At 38.2% G+C, this 16,221-nt stretch overlaps 1 protein-coding gene across 6 annotated transcripts in view; it reads left to right on the forward strand.

The window, feature by feature from the left end:
• MYO16 (myosin XVI) overlaps window positions 1-16,221 on the forward strand; it is a 367,375-nt gene that overhangs the window by 79,010 nt on the left and 272,144 nt on the right. The window lies entirely within an intron of this gene.

Raw genomic sequence — 16,221 nt, forward strand, 5'->3', positions numbered from 1 at the left:
CTGAAGGACTTAAAAAACTTCAGACTTTAGTGATTATGGCACAGTTTTTACATGTCAAACAGCAGATTGCTGTAAAAGGTTTTCTCTCGAGACTCTAGTCTTTGATGACTTAAGCATACCAAGGACATTTTAAAACTATTTCTAAGACACTGTATTATAGTTAATAAATGAGTAATGTGGTTCTTTGCTGTCTTAATATGAAATTAAGGTGCTCTGGAAGTATTTTAGTAATTCAAGGAAAAATTATTTATGTGAGTTTCCTCTTGTCTGGATTCAATGGGACTTGTGTATGGACTGCTTTTAATACTAGTGGGAGTTACAATTCCCTGTTCATGGGGAGAAGCACAGATTAGTTTTATTGTACAGTTCCAAGGGTGCATTCTAGGAATAAATCTTCGAGCTTGTATTGAGATTTGATAAATGCAAATGAGGAATTTGCAACATAATAACTATCTTGATGATGTCAAAAAAGTATTGTTTGGTCTTTATTCACTTTAAAATTACTCTTAAAGTGAAATTCCAGCAAGTTTGTGTAGGCATGTGAGTGTCAATAGCATATTAAATAAGTAACTCTTCAGTGAAACTCTAGGAAAGATATGAGGATGACCCTGAGGTTCTTGTGTTAAAAGGGAGCAAATAATGACAAATTGGGATGTTCATCACATTGATTGCAGAGGTGAAGGACTAAAACACAGCAGAGGGAAATGTGAATGTACAGCATCAGTTTTGTCAATAATACTTGTTTCCTCTTTTTCAGATTTGGAATTTTGATTAGTGATTTCTCAGTAAATTGGGGTGTTTTATCACACAGCTCTTTTCTTTCCAAATAGTGGCTTTAGAAGACAACAGATACTGGCTGGAGCCTGAGAGGAGGTTTTATCACTGCCTGTGCTTCTCAGAATTGGCAAAAGTGCTTCCGTTTCCACCTGTAATTACTGAAGGAGAAGAACTTCCTCTTCAATGCTCCCCTGAGCGTTATTATTTGACTTAACATGTCAATATGTTGCAGAGATCTGTGTTTGGCAGACAGCTGGCATCAGAGATGGGCCAGGGCTGCGTGCGCAGTTGCAGCGCCAGCAGTGCTCTGAGATGTGCTGAGAACAGCTGAATCTCACAGTGGTCAGAAAGTGACTCTTCACACCTCGCTTTGCTTTAATTCATTTCACCGATGATTTCTGTATATCAGAAAGATGTAACGCTGAGAAGGGGTATAGCTATTCTCCAGTGATGTTAGTACAATTTTAATAACATTCTTTCATTTTTTTCAGTGCATTGCTCCCATTAGAAGGCTGTGAAAATGAGATATACTTCACCATATAAGTCATCATCTTGTCGTAAGACATTTCAGGCTGGAAAGATCCAACTTTGAAACGTCTCCAGTCCACCATAGACTCCTAAAATCGTTAATGTTGGAAAAGACCTCTAGGATCATGGAGTCCAACCATTAACCTAACACTGCCATATCCATCACTAAACCACATCCCTAAGCACCGTATCTACACATTTTTTGAACAGTTCCAGGGATTGTGATTCAACCAATCCCTGGGCAGACTGTTCCTGTGTTGATCGCCCTTACAGTGAAGTAATTTTTCCTAATATCCAATCTAAACCTCCTCTGGCACAACTTAAGGGCATTTCTCCTTCTCCTATCTCTTGTTACATGGGAGAAGAGACTCATTACAGCCTCCTCTAAGACAATTGTAGAGAGCAATAAGGTGTCCCCTGAGCTTCCTTTTCTCCAGGTTAAACAACCCACCTCCCTCAGCTGCTCCTTGTAAGACTTGTGCTTCTGACTCTTCTCCAGCTCTGTTGCCATTCTCTGGATACTCCCTCCTGCTCTGAGCAGGGGTAGCTGCATGGTCAAACCAGATTTTCTGGGACCATGCCCAGTGAGGTCTTTCATCCCAGTAATACTCTGGAACTGCGCCTGGTGCAGCCATCCTGTTGTCTTTAGCTGGCACCTGCAGCATGTAACACACAAGCTGAATGTGTGTCTGCCTGTTGGAGCAGCTCATGTTGTCCCTACTTGTGCCCATCTCCTTTTTGCAGCCAAGTATCTCTGCTGCTCAGAGCTGTCTCTGTCTGTGCTAGTAGCTAATCCTTGGCAATCTGTGAGCATGAGTATTTAGAAGAGAACAGAGGTTTGCAGGAGAGTATCACATATTATCTGCCAGCTGCAGGGTACCATTTTATCTCGATGATTTGTGTGACAGGCTGTACAAATGAGTGTAATTTTGAAAATTAGGCAGCACCTTGCTGCTGTCTTCTCTCCCTTGTATATCTAGTTATGATATAAATAGCATAATTTACGTGTTATGGCAGTGGTTTTCCACCTTTGCTCTGGACTTCCTCTGAGGGATCTGGAAAGGTAACTAAGAAAAATGGTGCTCTATCAAAGGGGCTTAAAAGTTTGTTACTCCAGAGTCTGTTTTCCACTGCAAATGCTATAGAGGTGCATTACTGCAAACAGAATTAAAACCTTGCTATATATAAGGAGTTATAGTCATGCCGGGTGGAAGTCCAAGCCAAGTGAATTTATCCAAACATTAGGATCATCAAATCTGAACATCAGCCTCTACTTCTGTTCTTTCTGGTTTACCTCTGTTTCCAATTCCTTTAAATCCTTTGTATGAATTAAAACCCATTGAATAGTGCTGTGTTACAGCTCAATACCTTCAGAGATCTGGGATGGAAATACTAATTAGATGTTTATTGATAAATTTAATTCAGGATTTGAAACAAGATATAAAATAAACATAATAATTTGCTTCAATTTCTATCCCTTACTACCATCAGGACCTGACTACATGGCAAGGTTTGTACATGAAGTCATAGCTCTATCTCAACCTTATGCAGCTTGGAAAGGGTTGGGGAAAGATGTGATACGATACACGAGTTTCAGTTTTCAGAGGATGGAGACTTGAACTTGATTCTCCCATGGATGGAGAAGTAATACTGTGGGTACAACATATGATACCTTCGTGTCAGCTTTCTTACTGTGAGACAGTAAACTTTCATCTGTGCTTCAGTAGAGTGAGTTACTGTAGTTTAGACCAAATAAGAAGAGAAGAGGAGACTGAAAAGAAAAATTGGAGACCCGTAGTTGGTCTGTGACACAGGAACCCTTTACCTCTGTGGCAACACGTGCGGGATGTGTGATAACCCAAGTGACAGTGACACACAGGTATTCTGTCACACTGGGTGGCTAGTGACGTAAGAGTACTAGCAAATTCTTGGAAGTGTTTTCTTCTTCCCATGAGCAGGATTTCTTCTATTCCAGCATTGGGTAGGAGATGATATTAATTTATTTATTGTATATTCTGGTGTCCCAGAGAATTCTGACATCTTCTTGGACATGTCCTCTGCCTCCAATGAGGAGCTCAAGGGACAAAATAGTAAAAATTATGCAGGTGGTGGGAATGGGAGGTGTAAACGAAGCAAGATGTCTGTGACAGTCTTTATTCAACACCTCTCCCGTTTATTTGGTTGATAGTTCATGACAGTGTCTGCTAACTCTCATGACATGGTTTATTTCTGCAATAACAGAGCTAAGTATGCCATGGCTGCAGGGAAAAATTCCTTTTCCTTGTACATGCTCATAACACTGTGACCTGTGGCATGAGGTTAAGATTGTTACTGAAATGAGATGCTTAGCATGACTGAATGATCCTGCCTGCTGGAAATGAGGCTGGGAGGCAGAGTCAGGAGCCATCTGCCCTGGGAATCGTGAAAGAGCAGGAGTGCCTCTGTGAAATGAACCACTGCTTGGGAGTTTTGAGGTCTTGTGAAGGCACATAAAGCAATTCCAGGGGAGTAAAGAGATTTTGATGAAAGGTATTTGTTTGAGAAGCTTATACTGTAAAAATACATAAAAGAATGCTAATACAAGACATGGTATTTCTTATTCCATTTTGACAGACTAAATGTGTCTGATGTATCAGTGATATGCAGTGCAAACTTTTTAAAAAAATTACGTGATAATTCAGGTGTCATGAAAGATATCTAAAAAATTAGGTTTTTAATTATTCAGTTAAGAACAAATGGGTTTTATCTTACCAACCTTAATACAAATAGAGCCACAGCTAGAATATTTTTACTTCTATTACACTTTTTATCTCTCTGTCTCTCACTGTCATCACAGGATAAGTGGAGGACAACAGGAAAATAGGATATTATTTACCACCTATGAATGCCAGTATGTCTGTACCAGCAGATGATTCTAGATGTATTCATCTATTTTTATTCTCCAGTTCCTGAGTTCACATGACAATGACAGAAACACAACATGATTTTTTTAATTTGAACTAATTTTCTACCTCATCTAAATATTGAAAAGTTCTAGACTCATGACACTGGGTGCCAGGAAAGAGATAAAAAATAACTTTTTATATCAGTATGCAGACATAGAAAATGATAGTTAGAAAAATGTATTTTGAGCTGGCAATAAGCCAATTATCTTGGCACATTTGTAATCGTAGTCTAATAATTTGCTAAGTGGGTTTCCAATAAATAAAACTTACCTCACAGTAACACCAACTTTCCTAACAATGGCAACCACATAGAATAACATTTGATAATTATATTAAGATGAAGTTTTACATTAAATTGGTATTTGGAAAAATACACTTTGAAATAACAGCAAAAGGAGCAGTATTAACTTGGACAATTGAAGACTATAACATTTCCAGCTTTGTATTCTACTAAAAATATGTTCTATTTATAGTATTTTAGTGGAAATCGCAGTCATCCACCAATTAATTTTTGTCATTATTTTGTTTGCCACTGTAAAAAATCTGTCAGTAAAGAGAAAAATCAGCACTTTTGTGGAAAACTTCACTGACGGCTTGTAAGGAAATTATAAAGACATTCCATATAATTTTGGTATTTGGAGTGCTTTTTTCTTCTAATGTAGTTATTCTGCAAACAGCAAAGAAATCTAGCCACCCTAAAAATAAGATGAATGAAGATTATAAAGGTCAAAGTACCATATTTTCTCACCATATTGGCACAGCATGTGTGAAGCTTCAGATTCTGATATTATGTTTTTGAGAAGATTGCTGCAAGAACCGAGAGCAGAAAAGAACCCCAAACGAATAACACAACCCCCCCAACCTCTCTATTTCTATTTATGAAATTGTAGCAATATAGCCACTTTTCCTCAAAAAGTTTTTGAAAATTTTGAGACTAGAAGACATGTTTTCAATCAGTTCTTGATGGAAAGTTCCAAATAATCACTTTTTTTTTCTTGTCTCATAAAAATTAATATACTGTATCACGGTGAATTTTGCACAGTTTCTAAGTTATAAAACCAAACAGAAAATATTTGTAGATAATTCAATTAACACCTGAATCAAAATTGCAACAGTATAAACATGATTATTTTAAAGCAAGTGAAATCTGAGATTGAACTAATTCTAATTTGTTCTTAAACAAATGAAAATAAATAAGTCAGCAAAAGCTTAGTTTGATTTGGAGCAAATAAAGAGTTGCAAGTTTTTTAATAGATCATAAAGGAGCACCCCCAATTAAAAAAAATGTTGCTTGATAATTTATTACAAGATGTATTTTCCATTTGTTTGCTTTTGAGCAAATGCCTTCAGTGAAAAGAAAAGCAGTATAAGACCTGCTAAGAGGAGTCTGCAAGTTCTACTGTTTTGACTACTGCACATCCCCTCAGCCAAGAGATGGGTCAGTCTGTTGTCACTTGCAGAAAACAAATGCAAGTAGTATGGCCTGAACTGGTTTTCTTGCCAGTGCCATTCTTGTACCCTGAAAGACAACAGTCCCTGACAACTTCCCCTGTCTGTAAGGTGATTTAGAGAGCCCTGACCAAGTCCACTTTAAACCTCTTTTTGACCAGTAAGAATGGGACCTGGCAAGGAGTGTGGACAGGAGGGCACCACACACAAGTGGAAGAGCACTTGGTCATTTATTCGTAGCTTTTCATCCAGCTAGAATATGGATGTTCCTGTTGAAAGTGTACTTTACTCTCTTTCATTTCATAGTTGATTTTAAAACAAAAAATGTTATTCTCGGAAAAAAGGAAAATATAAAATCTGCTATCTTCAGCTGTAAATCCTACCGTGAATGTCTTTCTATGTAGCATGACATTTCAGAAGAGATGGAAGCATATTCAGAGCACGTAGACAGGCAATAGATCTGGGCCATACCACCTCAGGCTGCTGGACTCCTGCTGTGGTCCCATTCGGTGCAAATCCTGTTATGAAGTATGACATATAAAATATATATGGGACCTTGTAAAGCCATCTACAGAAAATAGACCAATGTATTAAGGTCATATTTCGAAAGTTAATCGATAGCTTTCAAATGTGATCCCTTTACTATAAAAGGAATCAAAGCTTTCTCCTGTAAAAAGTTTCGTAAATGTTGACATCTAAACTGAGGAAGGAGGGAAGCAGGCATGTAGAAATTTCCTTTTTTTTTCTCTCTTTGTGGGAAGAAAAGTACTTTTGTCTTTAGGTAGTTTATTGCAGGAGACCCTAAAAAATCACATTAAAACAATGTATTCCTTACTCAACAATCATTTTATGTGAAAGGAGAGACATTTTATATTTAGATTGCACATGAATTGAATAGCTTGTTTTTCAGGTGCTTTCCTTTCAACACAATTGTTTGATTCTGTTAGCTGCAGTACTGATGTTAGTTGCAGAAGTGGTATGTGTAAATCATATAGACATAGTCGAGAAAAGTAAAGCTCTTAAGGCAAACTAAATTACTTAATTCCTCTTAATCTCCAATGAATATATAGATTTATTGTGTCTTGGAGTGACATTTTTCTGTCTTGTGAGCAGTAATGTCAGAGTTGCAATAATAATTTCTACTTCAGTTTGATTTCTACTTCAGTGTCATCAACATCTGTGAAGCATTTTTCATGTTCTTCCCGTTATTTCTTCAGTAAGGGTGCTCATGTAGACTAGGAGTCCATCCTTTGACACATCCTTTGCTTTTTTCAGTTGGTCAAATGAGATCAAGTTGATCCTTTTCTTCTTCTTTCTCTTCTTCTTTTTCCTCTTCTTTCTCTTCTTTCTCTTCTTTTTCTTCTTCTTCTGCTTCTTTGAATTATCAACCGTATTTCCCCGTTGTAATTTAACCCAGAAAGGACATTGCTGCACGTGTTCACAATCAAATGTCATAATGCTTATCTTCACTTTGGTTTCCTAGTATATACATGCCCATACAGCTGTCGTATAGTAGTATATGACCACAAGTGTAATACTCGATGGCAGGTGTGGAAGGTGACCTTAGAGACTTTTGTAAACTCTTTTGTCAGGAAAGCCACTAAACCTGCTTTCATTGTCACTTACCCGTGAAGATCCAGCTCAGACTAGCAACCATCCTTGCTCTTCTAACCTTAGCCAGGCTTACCTAGGACATGCCCAATAGTTACCCACCCAGTGCAAGGGAGAGAAGCCTTTCAGATGCCAGTCGTGTGGCTTTACATGCCAGAAATTCTCATGGGTTGGTTCTTCACTTCACTGAGGGGTTCTCTTTACAGGGCTTTACAGGGCCATTCAGAGATGCCAGAACTGAGTGAGGGAGCTGTCCTGATTGTCAGAAACATAGATCTGCTGTGCCTATGTTGCTACTTTTGTGTGGCTGTCCACCCAGTACACCAAATGAGGAATTTTGTGATCTTACCTGTTAATCTCATCCATGTGAGCTTTTTTTGTCTTGGTACTCTGCCTAAATTTGCAGTAAAAAAATTAATTTTATTCTTCCATATTCTCTTCATTTTTATGGTATATAACCTTTCTTTTTCCCTTTCACTCTTTAAATTTCTGTTAACTTTTCTCTCCTTAGTCACTGCTTAGCTAAGCTATGCATATTTAATTCTTTTCATCCTTCCTCATAAATCAGTCCCTCGGGCCCCAAAATCATTTGTGGTAGTTTCTTTTGAACTGCTCCAGTTTGACTGTCTAGAATTGAATGCAGTATTCCAGATAAGTTGCCTTTCTGCAGAACGGAGGCAGGCCTGTTTCCAATCCTCTTGCTATTTGAAAACTGAAATGGCAGTCCCTTGATGTGCACAGAACTGTGACCAAAGGCCTACATATTAGCCCTGCTGCAGAGTTTTTGTTAGCTCCACTCTGTGGTAAACTACTTTTACATCTGCATTTACTTTACAATAATCTCTGTAAATTATCAGATTGCATGTAGAACCACAGTTCACTTGGCATAGGATTTCCTTTCCTGTGTGCTTGCCAGTCCTTATGGCTAGGTCTGTGGACCATTGTTTCCTTTTTGACTTTTAACTCTCTATGATGTATAAATGATGTTATGTATTTAACTCTCTATGATCTCTATGATCTCTATGATCATAGACTCTCTATGATTTGTCTCTCTATGAGACAAATACTCAATATCCTCTTTTTCTTGATTCACATACTCCTTTACTAGCTTTTATGTATGCAGGTTTTTGCAAAATTTGATTTATGTATTTTTCTCTTATGTTTTCTCTAATTCTCATATGCTGTATGACTCTTGAACCCTGGCATATTTCCTGACTAAAAAGCGATATCCGAGAATGTCTGTGATGAAAGAACTGCCCCAGGTTTTGAAACAATCGGATTTTTTGTTTCTTTATTCAAGCAGTTGGTTGTTGTTGCTGCTGCTGCTCAACTTTTTCAGTATCTTCGGGTGTAGCAACTGTAATTTCGGGTTCCTCTCACTGTGCACCAATGTGTTAATTCACTCTCCCAAATTGCAGATTTACAAGTATTAGTGAGAGTCTTAGTGTTTTTCACTGCTTGTTGTGGTAAGTGCCTGTGTGACAAATCTTTTATATTATACTGTGGTGACAGGAAGAATTTTCCAGTGCATCTCTTCCCAGGTGCACATCCTCCCCTCCTCTGTATCCTATATCTGACAGTGTGGGCTAGAGATCAGTGTATTATTACATCTCCATTTAACGTACTGTAAGGAAATAACTATTATCTTCAAAGCTTAGTTGTCACTTCACAGGTCTTGTATTGCAGCCAAATAAAGACAGCGAGGTCTGTGCAAGGACTAGAAGGAGCTATTTTTTTCTAGAGGACTTCTCAACTATTCCTTCTTATCTTTTTTTATTGTCATTTGGCAAGCCCAGATCTTCTTCATTTTCGTTCTACCTTTGGATTTGGAGCTTATTGAGTTTTACTTGCTGTTGGTGTGATTTACAGCAATTTAGATCATTCAAATATGACCAAATATTCTGATGCTATTTCCTCACAGGCATTGCAAGTGACAAGCATTAATTAGTATTTTTTATTATTCTAACAAATATACATTGCTTGCTTCTGAAAATGCCAAATAAAAAGTGACATAAATTCATAGATCCCAAAGTTATAAGGGTTAGCTCAAACAGCCAATTTTTTTAAGTTGCCTATATATGGATATGTATTAAAAAATGTGTTAGTGCATTCAGTGTTAATCAGATGACTGTTTTTTCTGATTGCTTTAAGCTCTCTCTTCAGATCCTGTCATAGGGACTTGGACTATTTCTTTAAAAAAAAAAAATTAGCTGCTTTGTCATTAAGCTTTGGGAAACACATAAGCATATTTTGCTTTGATCTTCCTAAGGAAACAAAGTCTTTGTGATTATGTTACTTGTGTGTGTGCATCTTCTAGTTTTTCTCCCCATGATAATATCCAAACTCATTACCTAGTTGCAGGAAAATGTTTCAAAACCAGGTTAATCATGACACAATTTATTCAAACAAGTGAGTACTACATTGCCTAGTAATGTTATAAAACTATTTCATTATTGTTAGAAATTGTTATGTGTCTTTTCTACTGTATGGATGTCAGGTTTAGCTTAAAAACCATTATGTCTTGTCATAGAAGGTACCAAGTCATGTCAAATATCTTGCAAGGAAATCTAAGCATGCTCCAAGTTTCTTTTTCTTGGTGTGCTGGTTTCAGCTGAGGTAGAGTTAATTTTCTTCACAGTGTCTAATACAGGGCTCTGTTTTGGATTTGTGCTGAACACAGGATTGATAATATAGAGGTGTTTTTTTTCATTGTTGAGCAGGCCTTACGCAGAGCCAAGGCCTTTTCTGTTTTTGTACAGCCATGCTGGGGAGGAAGTTGTTGGTACGTGGGAGGTTGGGAGGAGACACAGGCAGGACAGGTGACCCCAACTGAACAAACGTATATTCCAGACCACAGGATGCCATGCTCAGTATAAAAAGTAGGGAAGAAGAAGGAGGAAGGGGAGATATTTGGAGTGCTGGAGTTTGTCTTCCCAAATAACCATTATGTGTGATGGGTCTCTACTCTCCAGGAGATGGCTGAGCACCCGCCTGCCCATGGGAAGCAGTGAATTAATTCCTTGTTTTGCTGTGCTTGTGTGTGCAGCTTTAGCTTTCCCTATTAAACTGTCTGTATCTCAACCCATGAGTTCTCTTTTACCCTTCCAATTCTCTCCCCGATCCTGCTGGTGAGGCAGTGAGTGAGTGGCTGTGTGGGGCTTGGTGGCCAGGCTGAAACCAGGGCACTTGGGTGAAATGCAATGCCACGCACACTTTGCACCACTTACCTTGTTTTCAGGAAAAGAAAGATAAGGTGGCAGTGGGAAAAGCTTCAGAGGGTGTGTCTACACTTCAGAAACAATGAAGGAAAGGCATTGGACCTCTGATGTTCTACAGTATTTTTATTTAGCTCACTGGATAATTTTTGAAGTGTCCCTGCTAGTCCTCTCTATTGCAAAGGCTGTGGTTGGTATCTAGAGATCTCTCCCAATAGACAGGGCAGATGAAGTACCCCCACATTGTGTGTTCTATCCCCTGTGCAATCTTCCATCTACTTCAAAAGGCTTTGTAGCCTCAAATACTGCTCCCTGCCTACGTATACCCTCCTACTACTTACTAGAACATATATAAACACTTTTGTGTTTATGTTGTAAAATACCTTTCTCCGTTGCAGTGCAGTCTTCACTTTAGACACTGTGCAAAAGCCACAAAAAAAGATAATTATGTCTTAGAGCACAAGAGCACAGCATAATTAAAGGAGAACTAAGCCTGTGTGCTGTGCTGTCTAGATGTGTTTTGTTTGTTCTGCTTGAACCTTCGCTAGTGAACATGAGCTGGTATACAACATTTAACTCATTTAACTGACAAGCTTTTTTTTCTTCTGTTTCTCTTTTTCTTTTTTTGTTTCTCTTTTTCTTTTTTTTTTTTATTTATTTTTTTTTTTGTCAGGGAATACTTATACCCTAAGTTTCATGGCTGACTGCTCAAAAGACTTACTTAAAGTCCAAAAGAGAAGTGTTTCAACCTATTGTCTGAATAGTCATTATTTGAAGATGCTACAATAAAGCCCTGAATCCGCCTTGAGCACAGACTTTTGTCTTCAAAAATCTCTTCTGGGATAGTCTATGAGATGAATGGGTTAATGTGTTTTACACATATCTGAGACTGTGCAGTCTTTCTAGTTGGAAACTCTAGTGCTCCAGAGCAGACAATGGTGTCATAGTTTTTTCACGAAAGGTTCTGATGTTCGCCAGAGAAATTGCCTGAAGTATGCTGGGGTTTGTGACTGCACCTTTGTCTCATCCTCCAAGGGAGTACAGAAGGATGATGGCAGTAGAAAGGAGATGGAGATAGCAGCTTTACCAAAATAAACAGTATGAGCTTGACCAGATAGTGTATTTTCATTTTACTTGCCTTCCTGTAGTTTCTGGATGTGATCCACAGATGAGGACTACTGCTCTGGGATCTACAGACTTTCTTTCAGACCATTCATACTTGTGAATTCCCCGCATCAAAAACAGACAAAAGAAATGATTTTTTTTTGTTTCTAAAAGATGGGAAGAACCCCATACATATCTGTTTGTAACCTGTGTTTTATTACACTTAAGGCTAATGCACAGGCAAGCAGTTTGGCTGCATTTGTTGAATAAGCTGGCACACCGTTAATGAATTTTACCTAGAATATAAAATCTCCATATGTCACAGACTGCTCCATGGCATAAATCACAAATGACAGTGCAGAGCCCTCCGTTATATTTAATTAGGTATTATTCAGACTTTCTTCTATCACTGCAATGGCAAGATCCCAAACTGGTTGATTCTTTGATTTAAATATAATAAATTTTTAGAAAATGGCACTGTAACTTCACTGAATTGCTGATAGATAGATAACAGAGTCTGTTAGGAAGCCTGTAGAGTTGATAAATAGCACCTGATAAGTAACTTTTCCTTGGTATCAAGCTGGAAATTGATTGCAGTTCCTACTTACCAGTCTAGTCACATCGAAAGGCTCTTGAAGAGCAGCATACAGGAATAGCGTTTTATAAGAGGATGGTTGCTTGAATGTGCTCAAGATTGCTCTTCAGCAAAGACAGAATTGGATGTTAAGCAGAAATTGAGGAAGCTTTGTATATCGTGTCATTTAAGAGCCCTAACTTTCTAATTACATCCAAAAGAAGCTCTGGGGAGCCAAGAATAGGAAAAGCACATCAGCTCCTTTACTGCAATGTAATTTATTCTCAGAGGACTTGGCATTAATTGAATTCTTTACATTCTTTACAAGGTAAATAGTTTGCACGTATACTGCTCCCTCATGATTAACTGCTTTTGGGGTGGGAATGGGAACCATGAAAAAAGAAAAAGGACCAAGTCCATTACTACGGTGAGCAGATCTGTACTGACCTGATGGAAGCCTTTCAGCTGTGGAAGTCAGGCTGAGTGGTTACAAGCACCACCCTTCACTCACAGCTTAATACATGTAATGGAGAGGTTGTTCAAATGGTAAGTAATTTTCCCTGTACTGAACAAAGGATTTTCAAATCCACGTATTTTGATGCTGACCTTAATGTTTCAGTTTGAGATGGATTTAAACTAAGCTAGCCTTTTCTGTGGCTATTCTTAGCCACATTTCTTTTTGAAACTGTAAGATCAGTAGAAAAGACGTAATAACTTCTGATTTCTGAAGAGAGCACCCATAAAAAATGCATTGATCTGTGATTCAGACACAACTTCAGTTACACAGTAGTATTTATATCACTGATTTCATATGGAATTCATCTCAGTTTCTTAAATACTAATAAATTGCTATTTCTAATTCAATTTAAATAATACATTTAAATAATAAATTTAAATAATATGCGTTGTTGGTAGAAGAAAATCCTCCTGTATAGTAATGTCATTATGTATAACAGCAAAGTGCATTACTGAAAGGGCTAGTGCTTTGATTTCTGGTCTGACTTCTGTTCACGAACATGGAGTGCACATTAATGTAGCTTTTTGAACCTGCACTGATTTACACCATCCGTGTATCTGAATCTGTAAGTGCCAAAGCACTCGCTGCTCATTGCATGCCTTTCCCACATTGGCAAACTCCACACACCACATATCTTTGTTAGTACTGTGCTTATGGTTAGCTAGCCAGCTTTAGAGCTGCTGCACTGTCTTTGTGAAAAAAGTGCCTTTTTTTAATTTGTTGAATGAATGCTAAACTATTTAAACATTTATTGAAGTTGTTGAAATTTTGAACTATTTTATCTTTCTGCAATTCAGGACAATTTCAGTTTTCTAAATTAGAATGTAGGTGTTTCATTGCAGTTGTGAAAAGGGCCTGATATCATATCTTTGGCAAGGATAGACCAAGATAGGAGCTAGGTGTCAAAGGATCCAAACTAAACATAGTGTATATGTCAGAGTGTTTTTTACCCTTTTTGCTTTAGTTAAATTAAACTGCTTAAAGGCTATGGTTTTGGTAGCAGTGTCAAGCAGATACATTCTCGGAATCTCAGATTACCATTTTTCCAGGTGCTTTAAACCTTTTTGTTTCAATGCTATAAAGACCATAGTCTTGCAAATACCCAGGACTTCAAATATTCATTGTTTAAAATATCATACAAGTCAGCATGTTTGCATAAATGAAGGTAAGTATGTCTCTTACTATTTTGAAAATTGTAATTTTAAGCATTTATGCACCATCATTCTGTGTCACCTTATTTGAGATGCTCGCTGCATTAAGCAAAGTCAGCAGTTTGATTTGTGTGCTTGCCTTTAATGAAAAGTCACATGTAAAGTCAAAATACAATATGTCTGAGCAGAGATGTGAGCCTGTGTGAACATGTATGTAGGCATTCACCTTCACATTCTGGAAATGCCTCCTGACCTGTGACCCAGATTAAACAGGGACATAATCACCCCCATGTAATGTGAATTACCATCTGAGGTGCATTTTTTAGGATGACTAGTCTCCCAATTTAAATACCAGAGCAAGTGACTAAAGTTAATTGTCATAAAGCCACAAGAAGCAGTATAAGGGAAAGCAGTATCAATATGGTTTCTGAAAAGAGGTATGACAAAAATGTTCCTGCTTACTGTAAAGTTACTTGAGCTCAAATCACCTGCAGGAGATGGAGGAACATTTCTGTAACAATCACATTCGTCCTCTCTGTTTATGTCCTATCATCCTTCCTGTTCTCTTCATTTTGTTCAGGAGCTAGTGCTTGTAGTGTCAGAAAATATTCCTTCTCTCCTCTTCACGGTGAGAACCAGTGACAATTCAAAGCAAACCGTTCCTCTTTAGTCAAAAATCGCTTGTTTGTACAGGCACGATCAAAACTGTAATTTGTCTTGTGATGCAGATGTCAAGCTCTCTGTGAGTAAATTGCTACAATTTTATGAACATGTTGTTTTAAAACAATGATTCTTCTCTTTCTTGTGGTTCACGGTGGACCCAGTCAGTGAAGCAGCTCTTCACTAGCAAGCATCCTTGAAACAATTTTTTCTTCTATTTTTTTCTGTTTGGTACAGTGGTAATGACTTCTTTTGTCCTGTACTAGTTAGTAACCAATGCAATATGGTAAAAGTTTCTCTGGTTTTGATATTTCAGTGTTTTATAGAGCTTTTTATATTGTGTGCTTATACAGAACATGCAGACCTTAAAACTATATACATACTGGAAATCACATTTATTCTAGTTTTTTTTTGTCTGGAACATCCCATTAAATAAATGATAACCTGGTGAACCTTTCCAGTTTTGTGGGTGACACTGCCAGTGTGTTCTCCAGTGCAGTATACCATGACCATCACAGTGACCTTGTCGAATCCCTGCACATCAGTGTAATTTGTCATGCACTGAGGCAAGAACTGCATGAAATAATCTTCAAATCTGATATCTTATGTCATGAGATATAAACTCTTAAGCAAATAGATTCAGAAGGCAACCTTTTTCCCTACCCACAAATCTTTCCTCCTGTTACCCTACTGCCTCCTGACCAGCACAGTGAAAACCAGCCCTGGTTGGAATCATGTTTTACATCTATCTTCTGCTGTTTGAATGGGGCTTATACAGTGTTCTTGTACCATTTCAGTGTTGCAGTTTGTGCCAGTTTTCCCATGTGTGGAGAAGGAAAGGATGGACAGACCTACTGCTCGTGTTACCTTTATAGGAGGCTCTAATAGCTTTGCTTTTGAGTCTGACTGTGACTGACTTGTCATTCTCTAAGCAGTAACTGTTTCCATCCACCTAATAAAGTTACGGATTTTAGCAACTATTTTTTCCTGGAGGGTTTCTTTACAGCTGAAGCTGTTGCTGCTGTTGGCATGCTCACTTAGGACAGAGTAGTTGGCATACTTCGAATGGGAGAGCTTAACCCTGAGGATTGGCTTGACAGAAACTTTGGGCAGTTCAAGAAGGGAAGTGCATATTTTCATGCCTGAGGAAGACTAACCCCGTACCTCAGCAGAGGCTGGGAGCTGACTGACTTGAGCCGCAATCCTGCTGAAGAGTGTGCAGAGGTTACAATGGACACAAAGTTGAATGGAAGCCAGCCCTACGCACTGATAATAAATCAGGCAAACCACACAGTGGGCTATGTTCGGAGGAGTTTGGCCAGTGGATAGAGGGAACTTACTGTCTGCTTGTGAAACTGCACCTGCAAATATGTGTTTAGTCTTGGTCCCCTCAGTGTGAGATGGACATTGAGGCAATAGAATGAGAGCAATGGAAGGCTACTGGGATAACAAACAGAAATGACAAAACTGATGTCTTCTCAAAAGTGACAGTAGTAACAAGAGATAATGGCCACCAAAAGAACCCAAGGCGTTTTTGATAGAAGTCAGTGCAGCACTTAAACAGTTTACCCAGTACTTGTAGAGCCTATTAACAGAGGCTTTCAAGACTGGTAGACAAGACAGTTATCTGATCCAGTGTTAGTGAATAACCTCATGCTTCATGTGGTACTAAGCAATCCACAGAATTTCC

The sequence above is a fragment of the Corvus kubaryi genome, unplaced genomic scaffold, assembly GCF_017639235.1.
Source record: "Corvus kubaryi isolate FWS band 111438036 unplaced genomic scaffold, C.kubaryi_AGA036_p1.0 133, whole genome shotgun sequence".
In the NCBI taxonomy this organism is placed as follows: Eukaryota; Metazoa; Chordata; class Aves; order Passeriformes; family Corvidae; genus Corvus; species Corvus kubaryi.